The 12,680-nt window shown below is 36.6% G+C and overlaps 1 protein-coding gene across 1 annotated transcript in view; it reads right to left on the bottom strand.

Annotated features, from left to right (window-relative positions):
- The window catches only part of GAP43 (growth associated protein 43), a 104,641-nt gene that overhangs the window by 33,612 nt on the left and 58,349 nt on the right, over positions 1-12,680 (bottom strand). The gene's annotated exons all lie outside the window — the stretch shown is intronic.

Raw genomic sequence — 12,680 nt, 5'->3', positions numbered from 1 at the left:
GGTGAAGGAAAAAGTCACACAAGTCCAGGAAGCTCACAGAGCCCAAAACAAGTTGGTCCCAAAGACACATCTCTACACCCAGACACATCATAATTAAAATGACAAGGCTTAAAGACAAGGAGATAATCCTAAAAGCTGCAAGAGAAAAGCAGGTAGTTACATACAAGGGAACAACAATTAGACTGTTGTCTGATATCTCAACAAAGCATTTCAGGTCAGAAGGGAGTGGTGTGAAATATTCAAGGTGATGAAAAAGCAAAGACCTGCAACCAAGGTTACTTTACCCAGTGAGGCTATCATTTAAATTCGAAAGAGAAATAAAGAGCTTCCCGGATAAGAAAAAGCTAAAGGAGTTTGTTAACACCCAACTAGTACTGCAACAAATGTTAAATGGCTTGTTAGAAGGAGAAGGAGAATATGAACATGAAGATGAAGAAGAAGAAGGAGGAAGAGGGAAATAAAAAACAGGAAAATAGCTTAAAAATAAAATGGCACTAAATACATATCTATCAATAATCACCTTAAATATAAATGGCTTAAATGCTCCAACCAAAACACATAGGGTAGCTGAATGGATAAGAAAACAAAACCCATACATATGCTGCCTCCAAGAGACACATCTCAGATCGAAAGATACACACAGACTAAAAGTAAAGCAATGCAAAAAAATATTTCACACAAATAGAAAAGAAAAAATGGTAGGGTAGCAGTACTTATTTCCAACAAAACAGACTGTCAAATCAAGGCTATAGTAAGAGGGGATGGAGAACACTACATAATGATAAAGGGAACAATCCCTCAAGACCAATAACCCTTGTAAACATTTACACACCCAACTTAGGAGCAACTAAATATGTGAAGCAAATCTTGATGGACATAAAGGGATACACTGATAGAAATACAGTCATAGTCGGGGATTTTAACACACCATTGACTTCAGTGGATAGATCTTCCAGACAGAAAATCAAGGAGACAGTGCCCTTAAATGACACACTAGATCAAATGGATTTAATTGATATCTTCAGAGCATTGCACCACAAAGCAACGGAATATACATACTTTTCATGTACACATGGAACATTTTCTAGGATAGACCACATATTAGGGCACAAAACAAGTCTTAATAAACTTAAAAAGATTGAAATCACATTAAGCATCTTCTTTAACCACAATGCTATGAAGCTAGAAATCCATCACAAGGACACTGAAAAATGTGCAAAGAATGGGTCAACAATGGGATAAAGGAAGAAATAAAAAAATACCTTAAAATAAATGAAAATGACACAACCACCAAAATGTGTGCATTACTGGGAAAGCAATCCTAAGAGGAAACTTCACAGGATTACAGGCCTATTTCAAAAAACAAGAAAAAGCTCAAATAGACTATCTAATTTCACACTTAAAGGAATTTGAAAAAGAAAAACAAAGCCCAAAGTGAGTACAAGGAAAGAAATAATAAAGATTAGAGCAGAAGTAAATGAAATAGAAATCTAAAAAAAAATGATACAAAAGATCAATGAATCAAAGAACTGGTTCTTTGAAAACATAAACAAGATGGACAAAGCTTTGACCAGACTCATCAAGAAAAAAAGGAAAGGGCACAAATAAATAAAATCAGAATTGAAAGATGAGAAATAACAACGGACAGCAAAGAAATGCAAAGGTCTGTAAGAAAATATTATGAACAACTATATACCAACAAGTAGGACAACCTGAATGAAATGGATAAACTCCTAGAAACATAAAATCTCCCCAAACTAAATCAAGAAGAATCACAAGCTGAATAGACAGATTACATCTAGTGAAATTGAAGTAGTAATTAAAAAACTCCCAAAAAACAAAAGCCCTGGACTAGATGGTTTCACAGATGGATTATACCAAACATTCTGAGAAGAACTAACACCTCTCCTTCTCAAACTATTTCATAAAATTCAAGAGAAGGGAAGTCTCCGAAAGTCATTTTACAAGGCCAGCATTATCCTCATTCCAAAAACAGATAAAGACACTACAAAGGAAGAAAATTATAGGCCAGTATCCCTGATGAACACAAAAACTAAAATCCTCAATAAAATATTAACAAACCTAATACAGCAATGCCATGAAAAACATTACATGCCATTAACATGTGGGATTTATTCTGGGAATGCAAGTTTGGTACAACATTTGCAAATCAATAAATGTAATACACCACATTAACAAAATGAAGGATAAAAACCAAATGTCATATCAATAGATGCAGAAAAAGCATTTGATAAAATTCACCATGCATTTATGATAAAAACTCCCAGCAAAATTGGAACAGAGGGAAAATACCTGCACATAACAAAGGCTGTATATGACACTCTGCCAGCATCATATTTAATGGGCAAAAACTACAAGCATGCCCTGTAAGATTGGGAACAAGACAACATGTCCGCTCTCACCTCTCTAATTCAACATAGTACTGGAAGTCCTAGCCACAGCAATTAGACAAGAAGAAGAAATAAAATGCATACAAATTGGAAAGGAAGAGGTAAAACTCTTTATTTGCAGATGACATGATGCTGTACATAGAGAACCCCAAAGATTCCACCAAGAAACTACTAGAACTGATAAATGAATTCAGCAAAGTAGCAGGATACAAAATTAATATCAAGAAATCAGTTGCATTTTTATATGCTAATAATGAACTAACAGAAAGGGAAATTAAGAAAACAATCCCATTCACAATTGCTACAAAAAGAATAAGGTACATAAGAACAAACCTAATCAATGATGTAGAAGACCTGTACTTGGAAAATTATAGGACACTGAAGAAAGAAACTGAAGAAGATACAAATAAGTAGAAGGACATACCATGTTCATGGACAGGAAGAATTAACATCATTAAAATGTCCACACTACCCAAAGCAATCTATAGATTCAATGTAATTCCTATCAAGATTCTAATGATGTATTTCACAGAACTAGAATTAATATTTCAATAATTTATATGGAACCACAAAAGGCCCCACATAGCAACAGTGATCCTGAGAAAGAAAAGCAAAATTGGAGAGATCTTGCTACCTAACATCAAACTATACTATAAGACTATAGTAATCAAAACAGCATGTACTTGCATAAAAACAGACACATAGATAAATGGAACAGACTAGAGAGCCAAGAAATAAACCCACACCTTCATAGTCAATTAATATTCAACAGAGGAAACAAGCACATACAATGGGCTCAAGACATTGTATTCAATAAATGGTGTTGGGAAAATTGGACAGATACTCACAGAAAAATGAAACTAGACCACCTTCTTATACCACACATAAGAGTAAATTCAAAATGGATCAAAGACTTAAATGTTACACCCAAAACCATAAATATCTTACAAGAAAATATAGGCAGCAAAATCTTGGCCATTGATCATAGCAGTATTTTATTGGATATATCTCCCTAGGCAGGGAAATGAAAAGTAAACAAAAGGGACTACATCAAACTAAAAAGTTTTTGCACAGCAAAGGAAATCAACAACAAAACATAAAGACAACCCCCACACAAAATGGGAGAACTTATCTGATACATCTAATAAGGAGTTAATATTCACAGAACTTACAAAACTCAATGCCAAAAAAAAAAAAACAACTCAATTAAAAAATGGGCAAAGGGCCTGAATAGACACTTCTTCAAAAAGGACATAAGATGGCCAATAAACATATAAAAAGATGCTCAAGGTCACTAATCATCAGAGAAATGCAAATTAAAACCACAATGAGATATCACCTCACACCTGCCAGAATGGCTATCATCAATAAATCAACAAACAACAAGTGCTGGTGAGGATGTGGAAAAGAGGAACCTTCTCGCACTGTTGGTAGGACTGCAGATTGGTGCAGCCACTGTGGAAAGCAGTATGGAGATACCTCAAAAAATTTGAAATGGACCTGCCTTTTGACCCAGTGATCCCACTTCTGGGAACATATCCAAAGGAACCCAGAACACTAATTCAAAAGAACATAAGCACCCCTATGTTCATTGCAGCATTATTTACAGTTGCCAAGATATAGAGGCAGCCCAAGTCTCCATCAGTAGATGAGTGGGTTCAACACTATTGGATATTTATACAATGGAATACCACCTGGCCATAAAAAAGAAGAAAAATTTACCCTTTGTGACATTATGAATGGACCTGGAGAACATTATGCTAAGTGAAATAAGCCAGTCAGAGAAAGAAAAATACCATGATTTCACTCATATGTGGAATCTAATGAACAGACTGAACAAACGAGGAAAATGGGGACAGACTCGTAGATTGCAGGATGACAGCAAGTGGCAGGGGGAGACAAGGGGATGGAGGGATTGGTCGAAAGGAAAAAAGATTCATGGACATGGACAACAATGTGGTGATTGCTGGGGGGAGAGGAGTATAAGGGAACTAAATAGTAATGGAAAAAATACAATAAAGATTAAATTAAAAAATAGAAATAAAAAGTAAGGAATGCTTGCAATTAAATCCAACCCTGAAATCATCTCTGAAAAGATTTTAAAAATTAAAAAAAAATACAACCTCACTGAAATAAAACCTGAGTCAGATGCAACTCAGATCTGACTTGTGAGTACCATAGAGTAATCCCTTCAGTAACAATTATTTTCCCAATTGAACAGCAGGTACAATTCCAGATTTTACCCATTTCTCTAACTTTTAATAAATGTCCAATGCATAACAGGAATCACTGCAAATGTGAAAACTAATTCTCAAGGCTTCACATGCACATGCATATCAACAGGTGAATGTTATAGATATGTATGTGCTTCCGTACTGACACATTTTGGGGGAGCTGATAATTAGTTCCAGTATTTTAGATTTACCAAAAGTAAAGTTTATTGAATCATTAAAACATACTGATTTGGGGTATGATGGAGCTGGCTCATATTGGCTACTGAGATCATCACTTCCCAACTGGGTTTTCAATGACAGCTCACTGGTAGCTCAGAATCAGCAATGGGGATATTCAAACCATAGAGACTGTCAAACACTATAAATTAGGGCATTTTGAGTTTTGGGTAATTTTTTCTTTTTCTTTTTATGTTTTTATTTTTTTGGAGAGCCAGTTTACTGACACACCACTGCAGATATCCGATGAAACCATGGGCCATGATGACTTATGCTTTGTTTTTTGTATTGTAACACACACCCATGTGCAGTCATCATGCACCTCAGGGCCCATGGCCAGACACTTACTGCAGTGAATGAAACGGGGAGAAACTCGGAAAGGGAAATATTATTCTACACTACATAACAAGGTGCTGAATGCTCATTCGGGCTCCTATTTCAACTTACCCCTGTGATAGAGACTCCTGATGTTATAAACATGTGTACTAGAGTCACTCCTCTAGAGTGTACTAGATAAACATGTGTACTAGATCGTCACTCCTGCAAAACCCTGCTTTATCAGCATAGAGATGGGTTTCTCCTCATAGTAGTTCAAAAGCAGTACGTACCTTGACAACTGTACCAATTTTGTATCCAGACCACTATCAATGTCCTACAAATACAGAGGTACATCTCAAATGGCTGATTTTCATTTGCGGTAAAAAGCATAAATAGTTCATTAGAAAGTGGCAGGGTTTTGTTTTGTTTTACCCTCTTTCTTTTTAAACTGGCAAGAAAAGGACACTGACGTGTACCTTCCGATGAAAGCCAGGTTCTCCTATCAACCTACTGTAGTAAGCCATCCACATTAAAGAAGAAAAAAGGGGAACAAAATCTTACATTGCTGCTATTCTTTCTAAAAGGATCTGACTATACCAATAGGGAGAATGCTGCAACCACATTGCTAAACTCTGGCTTTGTTAGCCCTTGTATTGGACTGGAGACAGTTTCACAAAGTGGGGTCCTATCAGTCTTTTTATCAAATACATGACGAGTTGCTTCAAGTTACAGTCTATATGTAGGGGGAAACCTGTGCAGCCCCCTATGCCAATGTCCTCCCTGGTCTGTAGACTGAATGACTCAGAAGCTGTACACAAATGATGTTTATACTCTGTGGGAAAGGAGAATAGGCAACAGAAATGGGAAAGCCTATTTTCTTGTCTCTGTCCTCACACTGTTGATCTGGAAACATGTTAACAATTCATCCTATAGTGGAGCACAGCAGGTTCAGGAGACTCTTAACACCTTGTGAAGATTACTTAAACATGTCAAACGAGGAAAAGGAGCCAAGGAATCTGGCAGATCATTCCTTCCCTGGGTGTACCTGTCACACACTGGCAAGAGTCACACACACAGGTCATTCACGGAGCTGAAATGAAATTAATCACCTGCTTTCAGAAAGCAGCAGCCTTGGTTTCCTCTAGTTCTCAATATGTTCCTAAGCATAATGCAAAATGCTCACGTTGGTCTATGAAGCTCTAAGTGGTTTGAAATCTGGCTACCTCAAGCCTGACGAATACCCGAGTAACGGCATGACTTTCCAGTTCTGAAACAGCAGAAAGGTTGACAGTAGCCCAGCTTTCTGGGTGAGCAAGTGTCTGCCTCCCCTTGTCACTTAGAATCTGCATAAAAATTTAGAGTGCATCATAACATGGGCATTGTTGAAATGGTGGTGATTTTGACATTCTCTGTCCAACATTTTTCGCTTTATGAAAGGAAAAACTCAGACCCAAAGAACTCAAGGAATTTGCCTGCCCAAAGGTTAATGTTTTTTTAAATGTTTTTTTTTAAGATTTTATTTCTTTATTTTCAGAGAGGAGTGGGGGGAAGGAAGGGAGGGAAAAAGGGAGAGAAACATCAATGTGTGGTTACCCCTCATGTGCACTCCCACCAGGGACCTTGGCCCCAACCTAGGCATGTGCCCTGACTGGGAATTGAACCAACGACCCTGTGGTTTGCAGGCTGGCACTCAATCCACTGAGCCACACCAGCCAGGGCTCAAAGGTTGAAGTTTATCTAGTCTCTTGGACATTCTCTACTATAATAACATTGGTCATTCATTCTTAACTCATTCATCAAATATTTACTATCTTCTATTTCCCAATTGTTGTTATAGGTGTAAGGGATTCAACAATAAACAGAAAATAGCATGAAACTACTTTTTTTGACCAATGGTTAATCTTCAATAGCTACTGCTGAATTGTGATGAATTAAATTGTTTTGAATGAAGTTTGTGTGTGTGTGTGTTTTGCTTTTTATAAAAAGTATCCTTTTTCATTAGCTACTTCTTGTCCTTCAAGATTCAGTTAAGGTAACCTCTACCCCAAGAAGTCTTCCTAGACTACTTTACACTAATTAGCCCAAGCAGGACTTTAATTTTCATATACTATAAATTTCATCAAAGAGAGCCTTAGTCTGAACTTCTAACTCTCCCCATTTCCTTGTAGATTTACGAAAAAGGTGGCCTAAAATCATTTGCAGAGTCTGAATGAGAACCTAGGTGTCTTGATTTTAAATGGTATTTAGTCTTTTATGCTGAAAATACAGAACGTGTGCATAATATACATCCTATAAGATATTGGATCAATTAAAAACATAATCCTATTCATTATCCTTATGAAAACAATTTATGGGCAATTCTTTTTAAGAAGCCCAGAAATAAATTGCTTGCTTAGAGAGCCAAGTTTTATTGCTCTGAGATCAAAAACTGGCTAAAGCTCTTTTAAAGAAAGAAGTGATTCAAATTTTCTTAATTATCTGAAGTTCAGCATCTAATTCATTCACTTTTTATGGCACAAAATATAAACATGACTAAGAGAGCTGGCAAAACTTACATATTATTTTGAACCCTCACCTCTTCTTTATGCATGCTCTAAACTGTATAATTTGGGGAGATCTTTAAGGGCTCAGGCCTTGCAGTTTCAACAGCACCATTGGCTTCCTTCTTCCCTTCCTTTTATGCATGGCTATAGAAGGCTTTTCATTCTGTATTTAATGAAGCTATCTACCACTCTGAGAACAAAATGAAAGTGATGACCACACAATGCTTTTAGTCCATTAGATTGAGTACCCTGCTCTCTCTCCATGTTTAGCCAAATGGACTGACTGTGTGACACTTCCTGCCTTTGGTTCTTTCTCCTCCTCCTCCTGGGATTGTGTGAATGCACATGTGTATGGAGAGAAAAAAAAGAAAAAAATTGGTGAATATGCATTAGCATCTGAAATGTATTCTATATTTTTAAGAAATATTGTTTGATTTTCAGTTCCAAATATAGTTCTACTGCTTTGAAATTGGGGGAGTTACTTGCATGTCTTTCTGTTTACTTGTTTCTTTATAAGATGATAGTAGTTATTTAATATGAGCTCTGAAAGAAACAGATCAAAGGCTTCACAATATGAGTTTCTTGATTCTAAAACACATCTTATCTCTTGTATGCTTATGATTTTTTAATTGCAGAGATAGTGATTGCTCTGTAATCTGTCCAATAAGTTCTTACATCATTTTAATTAAGATATCAGGGTCCTTTGGAAATGTACCTTGCAAAAGGTTGGTGGGATCTGAATAAGAATTTTAAGATACTAATTTTTATAATCCAAATTTAGGGTAGGGATCACCTGGAATCAAGAAATTACTTTCCTCTGATTGAGATCTGAAACTTGCAGTTTCTAATTTTTAGTTCTCCCCGCGTATTTAACGGAGTCGGTAGCACTCTTGTTAAGAACCATCTCTTTCAGCTGATCTTTATAGCTCTCTTAGGCCTAATAAAAAAGTACTTGAAATATTTTCTAGCTAAGAACCCATGACTCAGAACTGGTTTAATATTCCCAATCATTTTGAGGTGACGGGGCTTTGAGGGCATTGTGACCAGAGCCTGTGGTTAGTTACTGGATACCCATCTGTAAATGTGAGTCTTTAGTATCCAATTATACAAATGAAGGGGATGTTCTTAGATTAGGACACAATGTTGTGGTTCTTAGACATCTCTCTTATATTCGTTTCTTCCAGAATAGCACTTGTGGTGCCAGGGTTTAAAACGTGGCCTCTGTAATCAGGCTGTCAGGATTCAGCTTCTGTTCCTGCTGTTTGCTAGCTATTGACGGCAATTAGGAACCACCATCTCTCTAAGCCTCAGATCTCTCATTTGTAAAAGGGAAAAGGGGAAATCGTAGGACTTATACCATAGACTGGTTATGATGGTTAAATGAGATCATGTACACATAGCTCTTAGCACAGGGTTTGCCAGTTAATAAATGTTCATTAAGTGCCACCAAATATAGAAAATTTGTATTTTAAACTTTAAAGAAAAACCTTAAAAACCAACTATCCTAGCCCCTCTTCTCGAAGATGAGACAACTGAGGACCAGAGAGAAGCAGTGGTTTGCTTAAGATCCCACAGCTGTGTGGTAGAAATATTAAGGACTAGAGCCCTGGTGTCCTTATTCTAGTCCAAGGTTCTTTCCTCCGCATCGTCTTACTGGACATGCAGGACAGGGAATACCCAGGGCAAGTCCTGGGTGATATTTTCCAATGATAATTAAAAAGTGTCATAACTGATAAGATAAAGAAAAAATGCAAGAATTGAGATACAACAGAGTAATTCAAAAGAGAGGTAAAGAACTGAAGGGCTGAAGTTAAGGAGAAGATTTAGAGGCCCATCGGTTTGACCCCTGTTGTGTTTGAATATGCTTGAGGGCACAAAACCTATTTCATTTGCCCCCAATCTCAGAATGAAAAAGTACAAGAAAAATACTGTCAAGTGCCACTGGATTGTTGTCAAGAAAAGCCAATAAAAATGATTACTCTAGCAACATGAAAGTGCACCATAAGAACTTAATAATCAACAGTATTTAAGCAGCATGCCACTGAGTCTCTGACAGGTGTCCGTGTTTTACAGACAGCATTTACGGACTTTCAAAATCCAAATTTCACTCTTTACGAGTGGTGTATAAATTTGGGAAGTGGTTAAAACCACATTTCAAATCAAAACCGCCTATGAGGCACCCTGCCAAATAAGTATAAATATCCTTAGGAAATCTCACATCTATCACAGAGCCCAGTGAAAGGGGATCTAGATTTTGGAGAGAGAAAAATGTTATAGGTGGTTACTTTGGGCCTTAGTAAAACATTGTTCTGGGGAACAAAAAGGATTTCCCCAAATACAGAGAGATGGGCTAAATATGCCACTTTCTTACACATAATTACCATTCCAGAAACTAAATTTTGCATCTATTCTTTTGGCTAGTAATTTAGCTATAGAGACACACACTAGGTAAAACCTTTTTTATAGCATGTATCAAACTGCAAGAAGCACCGGTTCATTCATGTTATTTCCCACAGTGCCTTGGCATAGAGAAACTCTATACCTGTTTGCAAATTTAATTGAGTTGAGATTATTACTGCGAATGTTTTCAACACCGCTCCCTGAATTTCATCCCATCCCCACTTTCAAAGAAGAACTGTGTAAGATCAGCAACCATACTTCCCTCATCTTTGTGACCCCAAGGCCTACCACAGTAGAAAGTTAATACAAATGGAAGAAAAAAAAAAGGAAGGGAGATAGCAAGATAAAATAAGAAACATATTTATAATTTACAAAGCATTTCCATATATATTAAAGCAGTGATCAGATTTGGTCTAAACCTTTTGATGAAATTATTGTCTTGAATTCTCTTTTTTGCCTTATTTTGCCCCAACCCCACTCCGCCCTCTCAGATCATTGCTCTGCACACCTCCAGGCAACCCAAGGTCAGCATCCATTTCCAAACAGTAGAGCCCAACTGGAGATATTATTTTAACCTGGACTGGAAATAAATCCAATGGGAGATAGAAGAAAGTGCTGTACAGGACCTCTGGGAATTTGGGCCAGAGGTGCTGTGATAGCTCTCCTTGTCACCTCTAGTTTCTGTGATTCCATGGAGCTCGCCATACCTGGGTGATCTGTGCTCATTACACACAGCAGGCAAGGCTAATAGATACATCAATCCAGAGAGAAGCTACAAGCAGCATTTTAGGATCTAACCCAGAGGACATCACTCAACCAAAGTTCAGAAAGAATGTAAAACAAGTTGGCCTTTGTGATTACCTTCAAGTGGAACTGTACTTACACCTTCAATTACCTTTAAATGCACATAATAAGATCAAACTAGTGAGATTTTTTTTCAGCCAGAACTTGTAAAATTTAGGACAGAGCATGATCTCTATTTGTTTTTACTCACCAGGCATATTTTTAATCAAATAAACGAGTAGAATAAGCAAGGTGGCAGGAGGATTATATGAGCCAGTGAACAAATTACCTATACATTAAATCTAGTCCATTTTTATTCATTCAATATTTGACATTTATTCAGCATGTACTACATAAAATACTCTATTAATTAATTTGGATTATCATAACTTGAAAAATAATAAAAATAAATGTTCTTAAAATATATTTTATACTTTTCATTGATTCAAGAAGTCCTTCTTTCTATTAATCTACACATCATTATATACCTAAAATCACATTATGATTTTCTGTGTATGCTTACAATTTTAGAAATCCCTGTTTAAAAATATGGTCTGAATAATGTCAAATAATTTCTATTATTTTTAAAGCATAATTAATTTATAAGATTTTTGAAAATATGCAATAAGTAGTCTGTCATATGCAAAATGATTTGCAGTCATCACATCTGAGTCTAAAGTTTTTAACCTAAAGAAAAGTAGTTAACAAGGTTTGTTTTGTTGAGTGAATTAAAACTAACACCCCATTCTTTGCCACATGCCTTACCTTGTCCAGGAAAAAAATTCTCATCTTCTTACCCCCAAAGTCTGGCCCCTGAGGCAGGTATGTAGTTAGAATAAAGACTGAAAATGAATCACTGATAGAAAGAATCATGTGATTTATCTCAAGCTAGAGAATGCTAATAATAACATAATGTGGCTTCTTAAGGAATTTTGAGGTAAGATGAAAGAGATTGAACTGAAAATACTTAGAATAATCATCATTCATCTCCAGTATCTAATTTGGAAAAACAGAAATAAAGGCAAATTTCCAATAATTACTTTTTCAATCTAATGGTCAGCTGTCCAAACATTCTCATGGAGTAAGTCCTTTCCCAGGACACAGTGTGATCCAGTCCAAATTTGGGTCTTTGGACACATGCGTTAAGTTCATGACGTTCTAAAGGAGTAAACCCAATTTTCAAACTGCCACAGAAGCAACTTTCCCTTGAAGGTCTTTGTGGCTGAAAGGTGTTCAAGAGTGAGAAAGGTGGTGGAGACTGTTGGCCTCCTTCAGCACTGGGGGGTGGGGGGTGAGGGACGAGTCCAGTCTCCAGAGGTAAGAGTCTGTTACTTTTATCTTGCTTTGGGAATGCTCTATTTCAGTTCTACACAGGCTCTTTGGTAATAGTAGTGAAAACACTATGGTTTTCAAGTAAGAGCTCTAAACCAAAGGAAATCCACAACATTTCAGTAATCATAGTCAACCCACAACTATTTATGCATATGGTACAAAGTAGCTTCTTCTATAATAAAATGATAACTTATGTTTAACTTCACAATATGTTCTATATTTGGGGTTTTTCTTTTGTTTTTGACAATATCACAGACTTATTTCCCTAATTAGTTTGACCCCAGCTAATGGTATGATTAGCATTCTCCGAGCATAACCACAAATACGCACGCTACTCACCAACTGATGGTGGAGAGAATGCCCAGTAACATATTGTGGGATAAGGGAAAGGTGGTCTGAGATTATGGTTTTGCTGCTGGTAATTCACAAACTAGATGATCTAA

Source organism: Desmodus rotundus, chromosome 2 (genome assembly GCF_022682495.2).
Source record: "Desmodus rotundus isolate HL8 chromosome 2, HLdesRot8A.1, whole genome shotgun sequence".
NCBI classification, from domain to species: Eukaryota; Metazoa; Chordata; class Mammalia; order Chiroptera; family Phyllostomidae; genus Desmodus; species Desmodus rotundus.
Note: the sequence above shows the minus strand (reverse complement) of the source record. Positions and strands in the feature narration are given on the sequence as shown.